Source organism: Bactrocera dorsalis, chromosome 6, assembly GCF_023373825.1.
Source record: "Bactrocera dorsalis isolate Fly_Bdor chromosome 6, ASM2337382v1, whole genome shotgun sequence".
NCBI classification, from domain to species: Eukaryota; Metazoa; Arthropoda; class Insecta; order Diptera; family Tephritidae; genus Bactrocera; species Bactrocera dorsalis.
In genome coordinates, this window is record NC_064308.1 from 10,463,062 (window position 1) to 10,488,767 (window position 25,706).

The 25,706-nt window shown below is 38.1% G+C and overlaps 2 protein-coding genes across 16 annotated transcripts in view; both read right to left on the reverse strand.

Moving 5' to 3' along the window:
* The window catches only part of LOC105222874 (tau-tubulin kinase homolog Asator), a 763,131-nt gene that overhangs the window by 91,295 nt on the left and 646,130 nt on the right, over positions 1-25,706 (reverse strand). The gene's annotated exons all lie outside the window — the stretch shown is intronic.
* Positions 1-25,706, reverse strand: part of LOC125779131 (craniofacial development protein 2-like) — a 409,833-nt gene continuing 384,127 nt past the window's right edge. The window contains exon 3 of the mRNA XM_049459746.1: positions 1-25,706. This exon is cut by the window's right edge and continues 34,294 nt beyond it. The gene's annotated coding sequence lies outside the window, so the exon portion shown is untranslated.

Here is a 25,706-nt window from a genome sequence, read left to right on the forward strand (position 1 = left end):
TTTCTAGCTGAGATTGTCTTTCAAATCTGGCTTTATTTTTGTTGAGCAGCTCCTTTTATACAAAATTCTTAGCCTATGTTCTTAAATTAATTATCAGACCAACGCATAACACATAATAAGTGCGTTGGTGTTATTTAAAAATACACGTATAGTTTATCAGCAAATGCATTTGTATACATTTGCTAGTGTGCATCTATTGCATTTCTATTTGTTAGTTTATGTAAGTATGTATGCGTGTGTGTTTGTGACTAAGGCACTTGAGATTTATGATGAAGAATACAATAACCACCATAAGGGTTGTTTTTCTGTATTGAATTCTTATTATATATTTTTCTTTTATTTGCTGCATTTTTGTATGCAGTCAACTGACAGTGGACTGTATATTATTGTTCAAGTAATTTGAACATACTGCCGAGGGCCAAAAAATGTGGTTACTGTAATATAACAATTATTATTATTTTTTGATTACATTTATACAATTAATTACAAATTATGTGTTCGTGCGATTAGAAAGATTAATCGTAATTTTCCCCTTTGGCTTGGATTTGTAGCGTACATAACATATGAATAAAATTACAATTATTATAATAACTAATATAAGCGATATGTTTCCGCTATGATTTTTTAGATTTAAATCTCTTAAATTAAAATCATTATTACTTATTCTATTAATCTGCTCCTTAATTTGTTCGACATCTTTGTTGTTGTTGATGCGGTCAATCTGAAGCGGCACTATTTTGTCTTCTGTAATATCATATATTACTGATATAATTGGATCTTGTGTTAAGTTGATTGTATTTTGGGTTGTAAATATTTGATGACTTGATAATGTGATGCCTTCGTATCGGGCTGTGCAACCAGCTTCAATGGAAAGAACGCCTTGTGCTGGGATTTCTATTATTTCTCTTTTACCACCTAGACAGTCGACGTGCAATGTAGATCCTTTGAATACTTTAAAAATCCACGTGTTATCTGGATTAAGCTCTGCCTAGAACGGTGTCTTCTTTGTCTCTTCATACTGACAGTCTGTATGGCTAGTGTTGATTAGTGCTGAAAGCTCGCAAGTTTGGTCTAATGCAGGCTGCCATGGTGTTTTTCCTTTACAGATAAGGTGTTTGTTTAGGCTTCTTGTACACTTATTCAGCTGAGCTTGGGATATAAAAAAATACGAATTAAGCCCAAAGTTATAAATTAAAAATTCATTTCTTAATTTCGCTTTTACAACACGTCCTTTATACTCGGAAGGAATGGCTATCAATTTGAAAACTTCCGATGACTCACTCTGCATCAATGGTATCTCTCCTTTAATTATTAATTTTTGGTCAATAAAAATACCTCTTGCTTCCATGAGGTTGTAAACATCACGTAATTGACTGTCGCTTTGGTGTCCAGGAATTTGAAGTTTTGCTGGTAATTTTTCTTTAATGAGCATCAATTCTTCACTCAGTTGTAAGGGAGTTAAAAGAGCTGGATTAATTCTTCCATGATTCAAATCGATTAGTAATTCAGTTGTGGATCTTTGTGTGTTTTCACATTCGCTCATAAGAATGTTAATTTGTGTTATCAGCATTTGAAATTGTATAGCCATTTTATCTCGATTAATATCTTTTATTATCTCAGAATGGTACTTATTAATTTGAGTTTGAAGTTTTGTAAATTGCTCATTTACTTCATATATATTCTTGTTGATAAAATTTGCTGTCGAATTGATTACAAAAATTTGCGCCTTGAAACTTTCTTTTAAATGTCTTTGGTTGCTGAGTAGAGCTTTAAAATTAGATTCAATTTGGTCTTGGTCATCGGCATCCATCAATCCAAATAGCATATTATAAGTGGAACCAACCCATTCTAAAGGTGCTCTTTTTTGTCTCTTGTTATATACAATCAAATTGTGATTGTGCGTTATTGCTTCAAGGCGCCTTCCAAGAGATAATGATATGACATTACATGCTTCTTCGAACTGAGTTAAGATATGAACTTTTATTCTAGACAAGCAATTCGGTATTAACTTCATCTGTTCAAATTATGCGCGAAGATCATAGTATATTACCAAATCCCAAGTAGAGGTAATTACGTCCATTTTCCCTAGTGAATCCAAAAATATTGCTGTATTAGCCGGCAATTCGCTTACAGATCCAATTCATTTTGGCACTACTTTCAAGGCGTTTTCGAGATTGCTTGGTGTAAGACAATACGGTACCAGAAGTGTAACTCCAGTTATATTCATATTCGATCTGTTTGTTTTCTTTTGACTATTTGTGGCTAAGTAAGTGTTCTTTACCTGCTCCTTCCGGTCTTTTTCTGCTGCGCTTATCAAAGGACACAACTTCTGGATTGGTCTTTTCAATATGCTATTTTGCAGCTTCAACGTTGCCACACGAACGCGACCATCATTTCCCAGATGAGTTTCTATAATTTTAGCAAGAGGCCACTTGGGTGGTTGTGAGTTTTCGTCTTTTAGTATTACCACATCGCCGACCTCAATAATGTCTACCGCAATTTTCCATTTATTTCTTTGCTGAAATGTATGAAGATATTAATTTTTCCAACGATTCCAAAAATCTCTGTGAATTTTTTGTGCTAATTTCCATTTGTTTAATGTAGAGTAGTTGACATCTGGTTTGAGAGATGGAATTGACTTTAATGGTCTTCCAATTAGAAAATGGCCCGGTGTTAACGCATCTATTCCATTATCGTCGTTTATTGAATATAGTGGACGCGAGTTCAAAGATGCCTCTATTTAAGCTAATACTGTAGACATTTCTTCAAAAGTTAATTTTGTATCTGCGATGGCTCTTTTTAAATGGTATTTTAATCCTTTTACACCTGCCTCCCACATTCCTCCGAAATGTGGGCCTGCCGGGGGAATAAAATGCCAAGTTATTTGCTCGTTGGCCAAAATTGGTGCTACATCTGAGTCTTGCTTTATTGCTGCTTTAAACTCTTTATCAAGCCACTTATTTGCTCCAACAAAATTGGATCCATTGTCCGAGTAGATATGAAGACACCTTCCTCTTCTGCCAAAAAATCTCCTTAGTGCTGCCAAAAACGCGTCTGGTGATAACTCACTGACTGCCTCAAGATGAACAGCTTTAGTTGAGAGGCATATAAACACTGCTACATACCCTTTGAAGGACTTTTGACCACGTCCTTTTGAGCATCTCATTTGGAATGGTCCAGCGTAGTCAACTCCAGTATAAGCAAACGGACTCGACATTGATACCCTGAATTCTGGTAGATCGCCCATTATTTGTTTTGCAGAGACTTGTTTGTATCGTATTTAAAATAAGACGCGTAGGGTTCGTGTATGCACCACATGCATAGTACATAAACCAATCTTAATACTAGTCTATTGTACATACCGAAGTATGTATACATATCTTAAACACAAGTGTTCTCAACGGCATACACAATATTTCTTATCTTTTAATAGTTTAGGATCATTTCCGTTCCTTTACATTCTTCTTCTTCACTGGCGTAGACACCGCTTACGCGATTATAGCCGAGTCAACAACAGCGCGCCAATCGTTTCTTCTCTTCGCTACGTGGCGCCAATTGGATATTCCAAGCAAGGCCAGGTCCTTCTCCACTTGGTCCTTCCACCGGAGTGGAGGTCTTCCTCTTCCTCTGCTTCCCGCGGCGGGTACTGCGTCGAATACTTTCAGGGCTGGAGTGTTTTCATCCATCCAGACAACATGACCTAGCCAGCCTAGCCGCTGTCTTTTAATACGCTGAACTATGTCAATGTCGTCGTATATCTCGTACAGCTCATCGTTCCATCGGATGCGGTATTCGCCGTGGCCAACGCGCAAAGGACCATAAATCTTCCGCAGAACTTTTCTCTCGAAAACTCGCAACGTCGACTCATCGGTTGTTGTCATCGTCCAAGCCTCTGCACCATATAGCAGGACGGGAATTATGAGCGACTTATAGAGTTTGGTTTTTGTTCGTCGAGAGAGGACTTTACTTTTCAATTGCCTACTCAGTCCGAAGTAGCACCTGTTGGCAAGAGTAATCCTGCGTTGGATTTCTAGGCTGACATTGTTGGTGTTGTTTACGCTGGTTCCTAAATAGACGAAATTATCTACAACTTCAAAGTTATGACTGTCAACAGTGACGTGAGTGCCAAGTCGCGAGTGCGACGACTGTTTGTTTGATGACAGGAGATATTTCGTCTTGCCCTCGTTCACTGCCAGACCCATTTGCGTTGCTTCCTTGTTCAGTCTGGAGAAAGCAGAACTAACGGCGCGGGTGTTGAGACCGATGATATCAATATCATCGGCATACGCCAGCAGCTGTACACTCTTATAAAAGATTGTACCTGCTCGATTCAGTTCTGCAGCTCTAATAATTTTCTCCAGCAGCAGATTGAAAAAGTCGCACGATAGGGAGTCGCCTTGTCTGAAACCTCGTTTGGTATCGAACGGCTCGGAGAGGTCCTTCCCGATCCTGACGGAGCTTTTCGTGTTGCTCAACGTCAGTTTACACAGCCGTATTAGTTTTGCGGGGATACCAAATTCAGACATCGCGGCATAAAGGCAGCTCCTTTTCGTGCTGTCGAAAGCAGCTTTGAAATCGACGAATAGGTGGTGAGTGTCGATCCTCCTTTCACGGGTCTTTTCCAAGATTTGGCGCATGGTGAATATCTGGTCGGTTGTTGATTTACCAGGTCTGAAGCTACACTGATAAGGTCCAATCAGTTTGTTGACGGTGGGCTTTAATCTTTCACACAATACGCTCGATAGAACCTTGTACGCGATGTTGAAAAGGCTAATCCCACGGTAGTTGGCACAGATTGTGGGGTCTCCTTTTTTATGGATTGGGCATAGCACACTTAAATTCCAATCGTTGGGCATGCTCTCATCCGACCATATTTTGCAACTAAGCTGATGCATGCTCCTTATCAGTTCTTCGCCGCCGTGTTTGAATAGCTCGGCCGGCAATCCGTCGGCCCCTGCCGCTTTGTTGTTCTTCAGGCGGGCAACTGCTATTCGAACTTCGTCATGGCCGGGCAATGGAACGTCTGCTCCATCGTCATCGATTGGGGAATCGGGTTCGCCTTCTCCTGGTGCTATGTGTTCACTGCCATTCAGCAGGCTGGAGAAGTGTTCCCTCCATAATCTAAGTATGCTCTGGGCATCGGTGGCTAGATCACCTTTGGGGGTTCTACAGGAGTATGCACCGGTCTTGAAACCTTCTGTAAGTCGCCGCATTTTTTCGTAGAATTTTCGAGCATTACCCCTGTCGGCCAGCTTATCAAGCTGTTCGTACTCACGCATTTCGGCCTCTTTCTTCTTCTGTATGCAAATGCGTCTCGCTTCCCTCTTCAACTCTCGGTATCTATCCCATCCCGCACGTTTTGTGGTCGATCGTAACGTTGCGAGGTAGGCAGCCTGTTTTCTCTCCGCTGCGACACGGCACTCCTCGTCGTACCAGCTGTTCTTTTGCACTTTCCGAAAACCAATGGTTTCGGTTGCAGCTGTACGTAAGGAGTTTGAAATGCCGTCCCACAGTTCCCTTATACCGAGTTGTTGACGAGTGCTCTCAGAGAGCAGGAGTGCAAGCCGAGTAGAAAATCGTTCGGCTGTCTGTTGTGATTGCAGCTTTTCGACGTCGAACCTTCCTTGTGTTTGTTTTCGTGCGTTTTTTGCTGCACAGAGGCGGGTGCGAATCTTGGCTGCAACAAGATAGTGGTCCGAGTCGATGTTAGGACCTCGGAGCGCACGCACATCTAAAACACTGGAGACGTGTCTTCCGTCTATCACAACATGATCGATCTGGTTGGTGGTTTTTCGATCCGGAGACAGCCAGGCAGCTTGATGTATCTTTTTATGCTGGAATCTAGTACTACAGATAACCATATTTCGGGCCCCGGCGAAGTCGATCAGCTTCAACCCATTTGGGGATGTTTCCTCGTGGAGGCTGAATTTACCGACCGTAGTGCCAAAGATACCTTCTTTGCCCACCCTGGCGTTGAAGTCGCCAAGCACGATTTTGACATCGTGGCGGGGGCATCTCTCATAAGTGCGCTCCAAGCACTCATAAAAAAGTCATCTTTGGTCACATCGTCCTTCTCTTCCGTCGGGGCGTGGGCGCAAATCAGCGATATGTTGAAGAACCTCGCTTTGATGCGGATTGTGGCTAGACGTTCATTCTCCGGAGTGAATGATAGTACTCGGCGACCGAGTCTATCTCCCACCACGAATCCCACACCAAACCTGCGCTCCTTTATATGGCCACTGTAGTAAATGTCACAAGGACCTACTCGTCTCTGCCCTTGTCCCCTCCATCGCATTTCTTGGACGGCGGTGATGTCAGCCTTTGTTTTCACGAGGACATCAACCAGCTGGGCAGTGGCACCTTCCCAGTTAAAGGACCGGACATTCCAGGTGCATGCCCTCAATTCGTAGTCCTTATTTCGTTTGCCATGTTCGTCATCAAAAGGGGGGTCTCTCATTCGAGGCTGTTTGTTGTTTTTTATTGGGGGTGTTTTTTTACGTGGCGGGTCCCAAACCCAGCGCACAACCCTATGCAGGGGATGTTTCGCCTTCTCACTTTAGCTCGCCTTCAAACGGATGTTCTTAGGCTACCCAGAGGATACTTGGTCAAAGACCGGAAGTCGTGAGCTGCTTGAGTCATATTCAAAAGAATCGTTTCTGGCCACTCCCAAGTGAATGGCGATCAGAGAACTTTCCTCACTTGCGTGAACTTCTACACATGACTCCATCCTCCAAAACCAAAAACTGTTTAATTCAATTCAACAACTCTTTATTTTACAACTCGTCTACGCTATAACAGTTTACTCTTAGCACTGATTGATTATGTTGGCGCTGCCACGGCTTATATAGCCACGCACTTCTCGCTGATGCCGACGTGTCCTTCTAGAATATTGCGTCTGGAAATTACCAGAACATAATGCTATACGGCGCCAGACTCAGCAATTGTTTAAGTAGACAAGCAGACAGTGCGGCGCCAGATGTCTATTGTTTCGACAAGCAGACAGCCGCGGCGCCAGATGTTTACAACAAGACAAATGCTATTCCATATACCTACAGCTATTGTTCATAATAAGGGATGCATATAGCAATACAAATACAACTTAATACTACTTTTGTAACACTGCCCTCCACTAAAGCTTAATCGTCCCGATTAGGCACAAATCCTCTTGAATCAAATGGGGCGAGCCTCTCCAAATGTACAACTTTCATTTTACATCGTGCTTTTCCATTTCTTTGTATGCGGTATACCACGTCATTAACCCATTTTCGGCCACACCTAGATCCACCGCATTGATTTCATTTCAACTTTTTATTTTGATTATAATAAAAAAACACTCGATGCTTAACATTTTTTGAGATTGTTACATTGAGCCGTTTAGCCACGGATTCAGAAAGTTGCAAAATCGCATAAAATTATTGATTTCACGCAGATCTCGTTCATTTTCGACTTGGTGATTTTTCAAATTTGCTGGTCGATAAATCGACCAATGGCTGTAAATGGGTTAAGTCGTTTCATCACTATATAGGGTCCTTCCCAGGCTGTCTGCAGTTTCGGGGGCAAACCTTTCTTTCGAAGTGGATTGTACAACAGGACCAGATCACCTTCTTCAAAACCTTTTGAATTTGCCGCTTGATCGAACCGGTCTTTCATCTTATTGCTCATCAGATGCGTGTGCTGTCTTACCATTAGATGCAATTCATTCATTTCTTCCTTTAAGGCAGAACAATAATCTCCATCATTTCTTACAGCCGTAAAATTCGTTCCAAACTTAAGATCAGCAGGGAGTCGCAGATCAGATCCAAAAATAATCTTTGCTGGCGTGTAACCAGTTGTCTCGTGCTTCGCTGAACGATACGCCAGCAGGAACATCTGGATGCATTTGTCCCAATTCCGTTGATCTTTATCAACGATTTTCCGCAGATGTTCTTCGAGCGTTCGGTTGAATCTCTCCACCATTCCATCTGATTGTGGATGTAACGCTGTTGTCCGTGTCTTGTGGATGCCCAATAATATACAGACTTCTTGGAAAATGGAAGATTCGAAATTCCTGCCTTGATCTGAGTGTAATTCGACGGACTCCGAACCTTGTTATCCAATTTTCTACAAACGCTTCGGCTACTGTCTTCGCTTCTTGGTTTGGTAAGGCATATACTTCTGGCCATTTACTGAAATAGTCCATGACAACCAGTAGATATTTGTTTCCGGCCGTACTGGTTGGGAACGGACCTGCAACATCCATTGCGACTCGTTCAAATGGTGATCCCACGTTGTACTGTTGTAGCCTACCGCGACTTTTGGCTTTAGGACCTTTAGCTGCCATGCACTCTACGCAATTACTTATCCATTCTGCTATTGAATCTCGACAACCGATCCAGTAGAACCGTTGTTTAATCTTCTCTATAGTTTTTGTAATTCCAAGGTGCCCTCCACTAGGTCCATTGTGATATTCTTTCAACACTTTCGGGATCATGGACTTCGGTACTATGATCAGCAGACGAGACTGTTTGCCATCTTCGCTTTCCCAGGTACGATGAAGGTATCCATTAACGAGGTTTATGCTGTTCCATTGGGCCCAATATGCTTTTGCAGTTGGACTCTCGCTACTTATTTGTTCCTTTGGTGGTCGTACCCCATTTTCTTTGGCCATTACCAGCTTTGCAAGATCAGGGTCCTCTAGCTGATTGATTCTGATGCGGTGAGGAGTCCAATCACCTTCAGGTTCTATATTTAGTCATCGGACGTCGATTATACCTTCTTTTCCTTCTGATTTTGAGCAATGTTTACATTCCAGTGGACAAGGGCGACGTGATAATGCATCCGCATTTTTGTGGTGAATCCCCTTTCGATGTTCCGTTTCGAAGTCGTAATTCTGTAATCTTTCGATCCATCGTGCAATTTGGCCTTCCGGATTCTTATACTGTAATAACCATTTTAATGCTGCATGATCAATCCTCAGCAAGAATCGTTGTCCATACAAATACTTGTGGAAATGTTTTACACATTCCACCGCAGCTAGTAGTTCTTTTCGCGTCACACAGTAGTTTTTCTCTGGTTTCCCGAGCACTCTGCTGTAATACCCAATTACTCTTTCTTGTCCGTCGATGAGCTGAGACAGGACACCTCCAATTCCATAAGCGCTCGCATCTGTATCCAGGATGAGTTTCTTTCCAGGTATTGGATAAGCCAACATCGGCGCCGTACAAAGTAATTCTTTAAGCTGTTCAAACGATTTTTTCTTGTTCCAACTGCCATACAAACGGGCGATTCTTCTTTGTTAAATCATGCAAACTTCATAATAAGGGAAATCCAGCTAGAAAACGGCGGTAATGCGTACATAAGCCGAGGAAGCTGCGGAGTTCATGTATGTTGGTGGGTCGAGGCCAATCTTTAACTGCTTTTATTTTTCCTTCCTCGGTGTGAATCCCCTCAGTTGACACTTTATGTCCGAGATATGTGACCTGCTTCTTCCATAATGAGCACTTTTTGGGATTCAAGCGTAATCCGGCTGATGCTATTCGCTGAAAGACTTCCTCTAGATTTTCCAGATGATCATCGAAACTTTTTCCCATGATGATAATGTCATCAAGATACACCAAACATGTCTTCCAGTTGAGTCCTTTTAACACATGTTCCATCAGTCGCTCGAACGTTGCAGGCGCATTACATAACCCAAATGGCACAGAGAATTCCCATAACCCGTCGCCCATACTGAAAGCGGTCTTTTCACGGTCACATTCATCAATCTCGACTTGCCAATATCCACTTTGTAAATCTAACGTAGAAAACCATTTCGCTCCAGACAAGGGGTCTAATGTATCGTCGATTCTCGGTAGAGGATAACTGTCTTTCTTTGTGACATCATTCAACTTCCTATAATCTACGCAAACACGGGTGCTACCATCTTTCTTTTTAACTAGGACGATAGGTGAGCTCCATGGACTTATTGAAGGTTCGATTACACCGTTTTTGTGCATGTCTTCGATAATTTTGTTAGCATCCTCACGTTTTGCTAGTGGAACCCTACGCGGAGCTTGTCGGATTGGCTTAGCGTCTCCAGTATTTATGCGATGTTTGACAATGCCGGTTCTTCCTGTGTTTCCTTCGTTTGCAAATATGGATGCGTATTTTTCTAATAGTTTTTCTGCTTTTAATTTTTCATTTCCATGCAGTTCGTTCAGCAAATTATTTAGGAGTGTAGGACTTATCTGCTGTGGCTCAATAGTAGGCTTCTGTTGTGACCGTTCGCATCGTGCTATTGCACTTATATTCTGGCAGAGTAGGAGGTAAGCATCCACCCACTCTACCCAGGAAAAACTGACCCATCCTAGTACAACACAACTCACCACACTTCTACATCAACCCACTAAACATAAAGGATGATCCGCTTGTCAGGTACAACGCATTCGTCACCTGCAGTTCGCCCATCAACACATCAACTTTCGCTATACACTTTCGTTCGACACACTGCGCGCATCGACATCCGTTCTTCGCGTCCCGTCCCGGTGCAGTTTTGAGCATCGACAATAGCGATCTCATCTTCAACATTCGTTACCTAAATAATCGAAATATTTAATTTTAAGAAAAGGAATATTTGTACAACGTCAAATACTTTTTTAATAAATTGTTTTGTACACTATAAACTTTAGTGCTGCGGTCTTTTTATTCCGGATGTGCGTTATTACCAATTTAATAATTTAATTATTACCACAGACACATATGTATCTATTTGGTACAAAAATATTCATGGTCCTTCGAGCCTTAACGAAAGGCACCTTCGGTTCAGTCAAATTAAAAACAATAAAAATTGACATAAATTGATGTAATAGCAATAATAACCAAATTTGGTGGCAAAAAACAAACAAAGTGCGAGAACATAATGCAGTGACACACAAAAAAAACATATGTGCTTACTTACAACATATATATACAAACAAACAACAACATAAAAGGGTGCAGTGCAAAAACAAAAAAAAAGGGCAGTGACCCCACCATAACAAAAATAAAAATAAATTACATGAAAAATCAAAATATACAAAACAGTCAACAGGTACAACAAAAAATAAACAGACATACGGGCGCGAAACTTTAAAACAAAACAAACATTCGGGAGCGAATAATACACAAAACAACAATAACCACAAGGAATCTCCGTAGGCGGCAGTAAACAACAAAAGTGCAGGAAATATGGAAAAAATTCCTAATTAAATAAAAAAGGAAAGCATAAACACATTTTAAAAGTGAGAGACGAAAACTATATAAAAACAGTCGAAATAAACTTAAGATACGTACATACGAAAAACACTACCAACAAATTAAACGCGCGCGAAACCTAAACACAAAATACAAAGTAACAAATTAAACGGGCGCGAATCTTAAACAATACAAAATTAAACAAGAAAACAAACGAACAACATATATACATATATAACAAACAAAAACAGCAATCAAGCAAAAATTAAAAAAAAAAAAAAAAACAAAACAAAAAGTGCAGTGGGCCAAACAAAAAAGGAAAAAAAAAGTGAAGATATACTTATACACAAGAAAAAGACAAAGTGCAGTGGTACCAATAAAAAAAAATAAAGCTGCGCTGACAAGAGCATACACTTACAAAACCAAAACATAAACACAAAATTTTACAAACACAAAACCACTAAACCGGGCGCGAAACCCCAAAACAAAAATATAGCAATACAACAAACATTCGGGCGCGAACTTAAAAACATAAACTTACATACAAACAACAATACGCATAAGAAGTCAGGCAGCTGGAAGACCGTGGAAGAAGACAAAAGGAATTGGCAAAAAAAGGGGCATAGGCATACATACACACGTTGAACCCACATCAAAGTGAGCGTATTAATTTCATTTCATATTTAGTATATGCACATATATACATACATACATATGTATAGTACGGTTTTCCTAGTTAAAACTTAGCGAAAATCGGTACCCAAACTGGTTTAATTTACGGCTGTACTATACCGTAAAATTCAAATGGCCGCATTTTAATCAAGTACATTCTGTATCATTGCATGTACACATACATGTATATATCCTTAAATATACTTATGCATATACTTACTTCGGTCCAACACCAATAAATAAAAAAATTCAAATGTTTATGACAAATTTCCGGCAGCACCCCTTATGCTTAATAAAGTAATAAGCAGGACTGCATACAAAAATTGAGAAAGGAATATTTGAAAAAATAAACTAAAAAATAAAAACAGAAACAAAAAACACGTACATACATATGTACATATATGCATATACATCTATTTAGTGCAAAAAAAAATACCTCTACATGATACACAAAACATACATCAATATGTATGTATAATTGCCAAGCGCAAAATATATATTTATATACTCACATATTTCTATAATTTTTATTAAGCGGCCGTTCTAATAGAATCTATGTACAAGTGCATATTTGCTTACGTATAAAATATACATAAGAGAAAAAATTTTTCAATTCCATTTCCGAACTCTCTCTTTTACGAAAAAAAAATTAAATAATATTTACATAAGTATATATCAAAAATAACAACAAAATATACATACTTTGCAAGAACTACGCAAAACATTTATTAACACATTTGTACACACACATATTATAAGTCCGCATTGGCAATTATCTGGCAATACCTCTTGTTTGGCAAACAAAAACAAGCAGGTTTGCGTACAAAAAGCGAATTGATCTCTCTAACGAGCTCTCAATTGCTTACGAACAAAGCATAACCATAAGCACACAAATAATTCGTGCATACTTATGTAAAAAGCGCATTGATCTCCTCAGCGAGCTCTCAATTGCACAAAACATAAGTACTTTCATAAGCACATATATACATTCGTATAAGTCCAAGTATTAGGGTGTACCTAAATACTAACATAAGGACGTAAAAAGTGTTATTCAATTAAAAGTTCGGACATTTTCAAACTTCAAACTAAAATATAAATAAATAATATCGATTAGTGGTAATAATAAAAAATAAAGAATCCGTTTTATACGAAATAAATAAACTCTTATTTACTGAAAAGAGTATTTGGTTTACACTGAGACAAATTTAACTCATTTTGACAAATATTTTACCATACAGTAAAAACAATGAATAATAATAAAAATCAAAATACACCTGCAGGAGCTACACGCTCAAAAGAGGTTATTAAATTCATTTCAGAAAGTGACAGTTTAACAAGATACTGCACTAGATTTGCCTCTTCACCGATTCACGAAAACTCGGAATCGCTACTAGAAATCAAAATTATAAATATTAATAATTCTTGGACACGACTCCAAGCGGCTCATGACGCCATAGTAGAATCTGACAATTCAGATCTACCTCAAAATTTTAAATCATCGGCTTACGATATGTACGAAAACTGCCTTGACCAATATGAAGAAACGAAAGCTATGATCTCCGATCAATTAAAGCTAATAAAAGCAGTTGCACCTACTCCACATCCGAGAATACAGCTGCCACAAATGCAACAACATCAAGAGGCAAGTTCAGGCATCCAACTCGAGTTGCCCGCTTGTGACACAGAAACCTTTTACGGAGGTTATGAAGAATGGCCGTCCTTCCGGGACATGTTCACGGCCGTGTACATAAACCATCCTCAATTATCACAAGCGCAAAAATTGTATCACCTCCGATACAAAACTAAAGGTCAAGCAGGGATAACAGTAAAACAGTTCGCTCTTAATGACGATAATTTCAATTTGGCTTGGGAAGCTCTAAAAGCTAGATATGAAAACGAAAGAATATTAGTCGATAAGCAAGTAACGACTCTACTAAACTTGCCTAAAATCAAGAAAGAAACAAGTGAAGAATTTGTAACACTACAATCCACTGTTTCCAATTGTTTGTCGATTCTGTCGACACAAAATATTCGCACAGACAGCTGGGACCCAATTCTGGTAAACATTTGCACTGCCGCATTACCAGAAAAGTCGTTACTTTTATGGGAGCAATCGCTCTCATCACGAAAAAAGTGCCCAACGTGGCAACAAATGAAAGATTTTCTCACCACCCAATATGAAATTGCGGAAAGGTTAGAAGAAAAAATAATCAAGAAAAAGAACATTAAACACGATCAAAATAAAAGCTTAAATAGACCCCAAGCTAGAAGCAAAAACAAATCAAACATAATGTTTAACAAAACACAAACGTTCACATGCGAACTATGTAAAAGAGGGCATAAACTTAAAACTTGCGAGAAGTTTAAAAAATTAAACATTAACGAAAGGAACAACTTTGTCAGATCAAAAAGACTCTGTACAAACTGCTTGTCCCATACACATAATCCTAAAAATTGCAAAAGCAAATTTAACTGCCTATATTGTCATAAAAGACATCATACAATGCTGCATTACAGCACATATCCCTCAACTCAAAGGAGCGCATATACAAAAGGAAACACGGGTTTAATTACAAAAGCAAATCCCGAGAGCCAAAATAGTAAAAATTGCCAAGAGACACCATGCTGTTCAAAGGCACAAAAATCTCAAACGCTGCACAGCGAAACACAAAATGGACTAGTCACAGAACTAGTCACCACCATACCAACTCAAGTTGAGTATAATAAAAACAAATACCTTAATTCACAATTAAGTAAACTGCAAACGTTAAGAAAACGCGCAATAACAAACAAAACTATAAAAGATCAGTATTGGGAGCACTTCTCTAAAGCCACAACTACTCGATCAAATAATGGCCGGTACGTCGTACGACTACCACTAGAGCCACAATATTCCAACACTCCACAAAGTGGTATAAATAATAAAGTTAGAGTTACCTCTGACAGTCCCTATATTAAAAGGACATACAAATTTTCGGCCCCGCAAGATGGCTTTCGCCAATAATGGAAAAACAAAAAAAAAAAAACAATCTGAACAAATCCTAGAGCGGTGGCGCACTACTACTTGCCAAATTAATGCATACGCACTTAAATATTATTAATATTTATAATATAATAAAATTATCTACATCTACATAAGCGCTTCTCACATTGGTGATTTATAGGAATCAGCTATACAAAGCATTAATTAAATTAATTATGAAAAATTTTCTACTCTACTGCTTCTTTCTTCAGACTTATAGGCGTGTTGAATTCATTCACTACTCTGACCGGAATGGTGGCGTCTTCTCTAGTTTTCACAAGCGTTCTTCCTACCAATATGGGTGTATCTATTTTTGTTGGTTCCACAATCCACAATTCTTCAGTCCCACCTCCTCCATTCACTTTAGCCCAATTAATCGCCTCAGATTTTGGTGGAATACTCTGATTATCATCAACAATCACCCTCCTACTTTCAACGTTGGTCACATATCCGGTGTTTATAGGCATCTCCATGTTCTGGCAAAACAGCATTTGCTTGTTTAAATCCATAGTAACCCCGTGATCAATCATGAAATCTACTCCCATTATAATTTCATCCGTGATTTCTGCTACGATGAAGGTGTGATTAACTTCCAGGGTGCCAATCACCACTTCGCAAAACACTTTTCCCGCGACAGCTGCTTCCTCCCCGGTGGCCGTTCGAAGCTTGCAACCGACTAATGGTTCAACCGTTCCTCTTACCACATCCGGTCGGATAATTGAATGTGTGGCACCAGTATCCAAAGTAAGCGTTGACAGTCGTCCATTTACGATGCCGTTGATAGTAAGATTGTTGTCATGGCGACCTATTTGTGATATCGAGATGGCGGGGCAAATAGTTGTGGGAACCAGCTCACGCCCCTTTGAACTGTTCCGTTTTAGTTTAACGACTTGTGAGATGTGGATGCTCCGTCCTCGTTATCTGTTGGTTGTTTCCGTTTTGATGGGTTTACTTTTATATTGCAATTTCGGGCAAAGTGACCCGCTTTTCCACAGTTGAAACATCTGCCTGTTGTATTTACTCGCGGTGCAGCAATTGTCTTCAGAGTCTTCAATATTTCTTCCATCAGCGCCGGTTGTTCCATTTCAACCCTTTGTACTTTGTGTGCTGGTTTACTTAGTAGGGAAGCTGTTTCCTGTTTGAGGGCGTGCGAAACCGTTTCAGCAAACGTTCTTTTTGGCAATGCATATGTGGCGCGTTTGGTGTCCACATCACGAATTCCATTTATGAAACATTGAATTTTTACCCTCTCAATGTTATCCACAGGTGCATCTGCATTTGCCAAATGAGCCAGTCGTTCTATTTCAGTTGCGAACTCTTGCAATGACTCGTTCATTTTCTGACCCCTATTTTGCAGTTCGATCTGGTATATTTGTTTCCGGTGCTCACTACCATATCGTCTTTCCATCGCACTCATCAATGCCTCATAGTTGTCCCGTTCACAATCTGGAATAGTCTGAGGGATTTCTGCCGCAGGTCCTTTCAATGATACAAACAAGGACGCCACTTTGTCCGCAGCATTCCAGTTATTGGCCATTGCTGTCTTTTCAAACTGAAGTTTGAAAATTTGAAATGGAATACTTCCATCGAATGTGGGTGCCTTCAATCTTGGATTATTTGTTGATGGTGCAGGGCCATGTAGTTGCAGTTCTCGCATACGATTACTCAGTTGAAGAAATTCTGATCTTAAATTTTCTTCGTCATTTTTTATTGTGCTTAATTCGTCTTCAAATTTTGAAAATTTCTCTTGCACTTGTGTTTTATTTTCTGTAATCTGTTGTACCAAACGCTTTTCTAACTGCGTATTATTTTCAGTCATTTGTTGTGTAAGGCAAGACTTTAACTGTGATGTGTTTTCTGCTATTTGCTGTGCCAGACGATTTTCTGTTTGCACTGCCTTTTCTGCATTTTCAGCTATTTGCTGTGCCAGACGATTTCCTGTTTGCACTGCATTTTCTGTATTTTCAGCAATTTTCTGTTAAAGCCACTAACAGCATGTTCATGTCCACACTCTATGATGTTCGTTGTTCTTCTACTTTTTCTTCTACCTTTGTAGAAGTTTCTGGCCCATCAAATTCGAACTCGTCCACATTAATTCCATCCGCTTCCATTACTTCACGTAATCGTGCCTGCAGATCCGCCTTTTGCCCGCTTATCGGCAATTTACGCTCCTCCAGTTCCTTTTTCAAATGCTGAATTCTCAATTCTCCGAATTTAACCATCTTGAATTTGGATTATTTGACAATCCCACTTCTGACACCAATTGTTACGATTTTACTGCTTGCTAGTTTACTTTGCTAGGTTCGTATCTCTGGATTGACGAATAAAACCAAAAACTGTTTAATTCAATTCAACAACTCTTTATTTTACAACTCGTCTACACTATAACAGTTTACTCTTAGCACTGATTGATTATGTTGGCGCTGCCACGGCTTATATAGCCACGCACTTCTTATATTTTATATTCAAGTAATTTGAACACATAGCGGTACTAAAATAGCAAAATGTGAATATTGTCTGACAATTGGTGCGAACTTTTGTAAGCCGCAGTCTTATTTTTATCGTTTTTGCGGTAAGTTCTCTGTGTTTTTAATATTGTTTTGTCAAGTTTTGTTAACATTTAGACTTATTCTATATAATTATATTCAATTGACAACAGTGTGATTGAAATGGCTAGATACAAGTTTTTAAATGATGTGGAAAAGAGACAAATTAAAATTTTGAAGGAAAATTGTCTTTCTAACAGACCAATCAGCCGGCAAATCAAAAGGTTAGAGAAAGTCGTGAGAAATCTTCTGAAATTAGGAGATAAAAATGGCATATCCAACAAAAAATCAAGGAGGAATACCAAGATATCTCGCCGGCAAGTTAATATTATTAAAGTAAAAGCTACTCAAAATCAGTTGAGTGCCTCTAAAATTATAGCAAAATTAAATCCCCCAATTGGAAAAAGAGTTCAGAAAATTTTAGCTGCAGACAGATACATAAAGTTGAAAAAGCAATTAAAAAAAACCACAAGTTACGCATGTCAATAAAGTAGCCAGACTTAAATTTGCGAAAAAGCATATGAGTTGGACCGATTGCTGGCACGATGTTGTTTTTTCTAATGAAAAAAAGTTTAATTTAGACGGATCTGATAGGTTCAGTTATTATTGGCATGATCTGCGCGAAAATAATCTTCCCAGAACGAGCCATAAATTCGGGGGTGGATCTATGGTGGTATAGGGTGGGTTCTCCTACCTTGGAGAGCTCAAACTATGTATTATTAAGACGAAAATGGATTTGGAAAAATATATTGAGATGTTGGATGATGTGTTCAATGAGTATTTGGAGGATAGAAGGCAAAAGAACTTTTTGCTTCGCGCTCTATACCGTTGCTAAATAGCCAGCCCGTAGTCCGGATTTAAACCTCATTGAAAATGTTTGGGGCATAATTGCAAGGGCTGCGTATGCGAATGGGCGCCAGTACTTAGCCGCGCAGGAGCTAAAAACAGCAATTTTGCAGGCGTGGCTGGATCTGGATAGAGGTACTTATATGAATACTGCAAAAGTTAATTGACTCGATCCCAGCCAGAATTTTCCAAGTAATTAATAAGAATGCGGGTGCAACTTCATATTAAAAGCGCAAAATTTGCTAATCTTTTGTGAAAACCGCTTAATTCTCTAATTTTTTGTAATGCCGCTGAGTTAAGTACGCGTATAGTTACGTTGTATTTTCAATATTTTATCTTTTTTGTTTCTGTAATACATTTGAAACGTCAAAATATTTTCCTTCTCTTTCCCAATAATGAAGTATTTTGAAATATTCTAAAATCAGTTACTTTTGACAATAACTCTTATGTTAAACCACCAAAAAGCATGTGCGGCTAACCAAAGTTCACGCACTGTACTATGAAAGAAAACCCCCTTCGGTTAGCAGATATTTGACAGGAGTTGTCCGAAAGGCCCCAAAGGCTAAATCGGACCGCGGCATGATATGCGCTCCTTATTTTAGTAAGAGATAATTTCGAGATCTTGCCATAATTTGCAATCCATAGTCAATTTTTGTGAGGATGGTAAACTTTGTAAAATTTGTGGGTGTGTTAGTGTGGAACCGAATATTTTATACTCTTGCAATTTGCAGGAATCAAAGCCAAGGAAGAACCATAAAGATCAAAAATACTAGAGGATTGGAATTCAAGAATTTTTATATACATACTTATATATACATTATATGTATAATATATCGTCGCTCGCATAACCAACTAACGGAACTGACATTTTTTCCGAAATTGAGTTAGGACCACTATGGGACTTCTTTAGGCATGTCGCATCTTGTGTGTAAATTATGTGATTGTATATAGTACCGTTATCTCAGAAAACGCCATAACATTTTCAACGTATCTGCAGATAGACCAAAAAAAATTTTCACTAACTAAGGTAACTGCAATTTAATACCTACTGCTATACTTTATAAAGAAATTTTCCAATATTATTGCAAGATATTATTTAATATGCCAACAAAATGCATGCAAAACTACAGTGTTCTTATAAAACAAGTAAGGAAAGGCTAAAGTCTGGCGTGGCCTACTATAATATAGACGTACGGACGGACGGACAGACATGCTTAAATCGAATCAGGTACTGATTCTGAGCCGATCGGTATACTTTAAGATGGGTCTAGCTCGCATATTTCGAGGTGTTACAAACATTTGGGGCAAAACTAACTTATAATACCCTGTTCCACAGAGAGATAGAGTATAAAAATATAAATGAGCGAATAAACATTAGGGTGTCCTCGATAATATCCAGTTTTCGGAAGTCATAAGAAATGTTCGGATATTAATACTAAATATTATTGAATATCATTGTTAAGTGCTTAAACAACTAAATTTAATATTAGGGGTATTCTCTTGCTCTTGCAAAACCCGGTGCACGGTGCAAGCATTGCAAATTTACAACGGCACAACAACAAACACACGCAGAAAAATATTTGCAAAGGCTGTGAAATATGTCAGACCAAAACCCGTGTATATTAGCGTGTAATGTCACGCAAAAATAAAATTGCAACCCTGTTGTAGTTGCCATTTTACATAAAGACATATTACGTCGTTAAATTGTTGAGAAAGGTAAATTTTAATTATATTTTATAATTTCTGTATAAATTATAAAGTTTTGTTACAGTTTTTTTTGTTAAAAATGTATGCAGAAGGTGTGCCAATTCACAATAGCCATGCACAATAGTCATTTACAATAAATTGACTGAATCAGTCGCTCATATATCACTAGATTCTGCAATGGGTGCTCTCGTGCCCTTGTATATTTCGGTGTAGTATTTTTGCAATCTGCAATCTTGCAAGAGCAAGAGAATACCCCTATAATTTAACTATTTCAAAAGGCAATGGTTTGTAGTGGCAATGCTTTGCACTGCTAACGCCTTGCAATGGCAATGCTTTGCAGTGTCAGTGATAACGCCATATCAACAGTGACTGCCAAATTATTTCAAAAGGAAGAAGAAGAACAAAAACACATGTTACTGCAATTATGTGTCATAATTTTTACCGTTATAATGTCGTGCGATTCTCATCAATTGTAATGTTCATTGGTACACGTGTAGTTAAAAAATCTTTTAAGTGTTATTATCAAAAGGAATAGTGGCATAATAAAAGGTAAGTAGAAGTGTACAAATATTTTGTTAAATCAAAAACAAATGTAGAATTTCCTTAGTGAAGGTCTTAAACATGACAGAAAAATTGGAACAATCTTGTGAAATTCTAGGATGCGGCAGAAATGTTATCATTTCCTGCTTTAAATGTGGTTGTTTGCTCTGCTCTACTCATTTTACCATAAATATAACATGTGAAACGCATTATGATCCCCTACCCGGAACTTTGCACTCCATAGAAACGTCTGATGATTTTCCTGAAATGTATGAAGTAGAAGGTGGTGAATCTCATTCTCAAAAACATAAAGCTACCAAATCTAACAAAAAGAAAGTGGCACAAAAATTGAAGAACTCTGGAAAGGAGTATCAGACCCGAATTCATAACAAAACAATACCTAAACGAATACTGGGTCCTACGTGCAATATAGAACTTTGTAAAAAGAAAAGACGCAGCTGTTTTTGTTTTTCCGAACAAACGTCAGTTAATATTTAAAGACTTTTGGGCATTGGGATCATTGCAATTCCACAGGGAATGTATTGTACGGTATATTGAAAAAGATTAAATAAAACGTAAGACAGCTGGCCCGCTCACAAGAAGAAAAAATAGTCAGAAATATTACCTTCCATTAAATGGCGTACGTAAACAAGTTTGCCATTTTTTTTCCTAAATACCCTAGCAGTTTCCGAACAAGTAGTCAGGACAGCGATGTCTAAAATTACCTCAACAGGAGTTGTAGACAAAGATAAACGAGAAGGTCGTCGTCAAAATTACATCAAAAGAGATCGACTTATAACTCTTCAAGTGGAAAGCCATATTGATAGATTTCCACAAGTGGAGTCTCATTATTGCCGTAACAACTCGACTCGAGAGTACCTTAACGGCGATCTGACAATAAAAAAAAATGTATAGTTTGTTTACAAAGGAAATTGGAGAGGACGCTGTTGCCAGCCTTTCGACTTATCGAAAGATATTTCAAACAAAAAATGTGTCATTCCATCGGCCCAAAAAAGATCAGTGTGGACTATGTATGAGTTATCATAAAGGAACTGAAGAAGTCAAAAATAATTTAAGCAAACGGTTTGAAATACACAATGAGGAAAAAAACAAATTTCGACTAATTAGAAATGGATGTAAAGAAACCGCTAAAATAGACCCGACAATTCTGTGCGCAACTATGTCAAAAGTCATAAGTCTTCCAATTTCAATGGACAATACTGTATTTTATAAGAGACGCCTTTCTGTATATAATTTGACATTCTATAATATTGTATCTGGTGATTGTTCTTGCTACACGTGGCACGAAGAAATTAGCAAACGAGGCGCATCTGAAGTGTCTACTGCTGTTTATCATTTTCTTCAGAAGTATGACAATAATGGCTGCAAAAAAGTTTATCTGTTTGACGACGGATGTAGTGGTCAGAACAAAAATTCAGTGACAGTTGCTACATTACTATATATAGTAAACAACTCAACTAATATTGAAGAAATAGAGTTAAGAACATCGGTACCTTGCCATGGACAAAACGAAGGAGATTTTGCCCACAGCGCTATCTCCTACGCCTTAAAGAAAAGTGGTGATGCTCCTGTTCCAAGTCAACTAAATCCAATATTCAGGCTGGCGCGGATAAAGAAGCCATACGATGTAGTTACCATGGATTATTCTGATTTTTTAAATTTCAAGAAATTGTCGACCGATCTTAAACTTTTATCCATTCGAAAAGACGACTCAGGAGAACCAATAAACTGGACCGAAATGGTTGAGTACAGAGTAGAAAAAGGAGAACCTTTCTAATTGTTTTTTAAAAATAAACATACAGACAAAAATGATAGATCCTTGACTCTAAAACGCCCTGTTGTCAGTTTATTGACGGGAGAGATTTCAAAATTAAACACGACTCCTCCTAAAATACCTCAAAATAAATACGAAGATTTAGTATCGCTTACTACTGGAGTTACGCCAGTAATCAAGTTATGTGAACATACAAATTTTTATAAATCCCTTCCTCATTAACTACAAATATTTTTTTCATTAAATTTTTTTATTTTTGTATTTCATATCTATAGTCCAATAAAGATTAAAAAAAAATCAATTCAAAATCCTGTTTTTTTTAATAAAAAAAAACGTATCTGCAACTAGGCAAAAAAAATGTCACAAAGGTAACGTATCTGCATTGCAATCAAAAAATCGCATAATACCATTTTGCCATAATAATATTGAAGAGTAGACGTCAGAGTACATAATTAGAAAAGCAGACTGAAAATATCATGCATACCTTTCGACAGGGACAATGGAATAAAGGGTCAAAAATATTAAAACTGCTCTCCTGTAAAATTTTGTAAATGTCAGTTCCGTTCGTTGGTCATGCGAGCGACGATATGACCAACATTTTCGGCATTTGGTTTGTTAGAAAAACGAAAATCATTACATGCAATATATGAGAGTTGGGGTAATATCGGCCCGATACTACAGGTTTCATTAAATTCATTCTAAAATTCAGCCGAATTTTGAAAATCCTAATATTATTAATATGGCTAGGTCACGTCTTTGACCAATTTTAACTATTTTAGGAACAAAGATACAGTGTTATGAGTAAAGTACCCAACCAATTTCAACTCGCGCAGGAATTTTTTACCGATAAAAACTTTCGCCTGTTGAACAAGTTCGAGTTTTGGAACGCAACCATGTAAGATATGATTCATGTAAATGCACCCTACGCGTGGTGCGCAAACTCAAAACGCCCAAGTAGACTAATACTGTGATGCTTACTTTTTTCACGCACTCGCTAAAAAAAAAAAATAATGATTTAAAAAAAATCGCCGATTCAGGAGTAAACCAGGGATTACTGCATTTTTCACGAAAATTAGGGAATCGGTGCCAAAGGTCAAAATCAGGGAATTCCCTGACAAATCAGGGAATGTGGTAAGCCTACATAAAGCCCTTTCATCGGGAGTAAAATTTAGTGTCCCTGGCATATTTAGATACTGATTTATTGCGCTCGGTCACTCGAATTTGGAATCGTCTCGTCATCCTGGTCATTTATACATACATAACCTTATATCTATCTCGATTTATTTAAGAGACACATCCAACCGTCAGGTGAACAATACAAAAGCTTCTTTACTACATTTTTCTAAGTTATATATATAATAAAAATAAAAGAATGAAATGGAATTTAAAATTGGGACATATGGATTTAGGCATGGGATTACATTTTCTGAGTAAGTTTGGTGGTTATAGCTTTAATGGTTTGTGAGATATGTACAATACATATATTAAACCTGTTAGGGCGGACCGCTCCCAATTTATACAGTTTTCCCCACTACAGACGTCCTACTACCATTTGTTGTAACACATTACAGCTATGTATCTAAATGTATTTTAATTTAGGCTTATTTATAGCACTTTATAGATTTTCAATCCTCAATATTTTCTACGATATTCGGCCGATTGATCATCTGCTGCCTTACTTACTGTCTTTTTTCACAGAAATATTTGCCTTTTAACTCTTTTCGTTACTCTTTCGTCACGGTAACCACCTACATATATTTTGAGGTTTTACTCAACACAGCGCAAATCTTACGGAAATCATAGGTAACGTCAGCTGTCAATAAGCAAGCTATGCGATTCTTATGAAAAAACCTATTTGAAAATAAACAGAGCAACCGTCGATTACAGTTATGAAAGTTTAGTAAAATTCGTGAACTTCACAGTCGTGGTTGTGTGTGCTAATTTTATCTTCCCTTGTGAGCAAAAAATAAATATTGTGTTTTAATTTTGTGCAAATTGCGTACTTTGTTATTAACAAAAAAAAGTAAAATCTTTTAAAACTTTTAAGTAAATTAGACTTCTTAAAAGTGGTTAGCAGCGGTAACCACCGTGCAGTAAGTGGCTAAACTATGAGAAAGTTCACGGTGAAGTGCAAGGTAGAATAAATTTTCTCTTTTTAGGTAAAATGGCCAAGAACAAGTTGTCGGATCGGGAAATTGAAGCATTCTTGTTTGAAGATATACCTTCAGACATTGATAGCTGTGCAGGTGGTGATCTGTCTGATGAGGATGATCAATGGGATGAAGAGTCTCCTTTAATAGAGCAGAATCTTCTTCGGTCAGATGACGAGTTTGATTCTGGCGATGAAATTCCATTAGCTCAGCTACTTGTAAGCAATAAACCGGCTAATCAAGTTGCTCCGCTACCATTTCATTCATTGCAACCTCCCAAATGGAAGAAAGCGTATACAATTTTGGATCCTGATAACTTTGAGCCTTCATCTCATTTTCCGGACGAAACATAAGATTTAGTAGAGAGCCATAGTGTGACTCCTCTCAAAATTTTTAATTTACTTTGGTCGGATAACATTATGCAACATATAGTATTTCACACGAACCTATATGCTCAACAAAAGGGAGTTTCTTATAATCCAGTCAGTGTAGAAGAGATGTCCATTTTCATTGCTTTGAATTTAATAATGGGCATAAAGAAAAGTCCAAGTTATAGAGACTACTGTCATCCTCACCTGACTTGCATGACGAATATATATCACACATTCAACCGTTTTGCATGGCTTCTTGGACACTTACATTTAAATGACAACAATCTTTTGCCTTCACGGAACGATCCGAATTATGACAAACTCGCTGACCCCGCAGCCGTTGTCCTCCGTGAAATTATGTGTTTTGAAATGAAAGGTCAAAAATTCATATTGGGTTGATAATCATTTATTTGCGATTTTTCTAAATTTCTTTTCAATGTTACGCAACTTGATAAACAATATTTTTTTGGTTTCTTTTCCGGTGCGTAAATGTACAGAGAAGATGATTTTCCAACTCGTGAGCACGCCACGTATATCTGGCTATGTGAAAAACATAGCATTTCCAAATTTATGCCACCCACTATGCGACTATGTTGAGCGTCATTTCAAATTCAATTTTCACTGGAAACGGAATACGTTAGAACTGAAATGGCAAATCGTTAGTACTCAAAATAAATCCGTAGAATCATGCATTCGGCCCCTTATATTTGATAGGTGCGTCACAATCAGATTGCGAAACATCATAACGACAGATCCAACTTTTAAACGCAAATGATACGGTGGCATACCAAGCCTCTCCAAAGAATTTAGAAATTCCACTGGATAATTCACGGTGTCGTCTGAATTTTCAAGACGACCGATTGATTT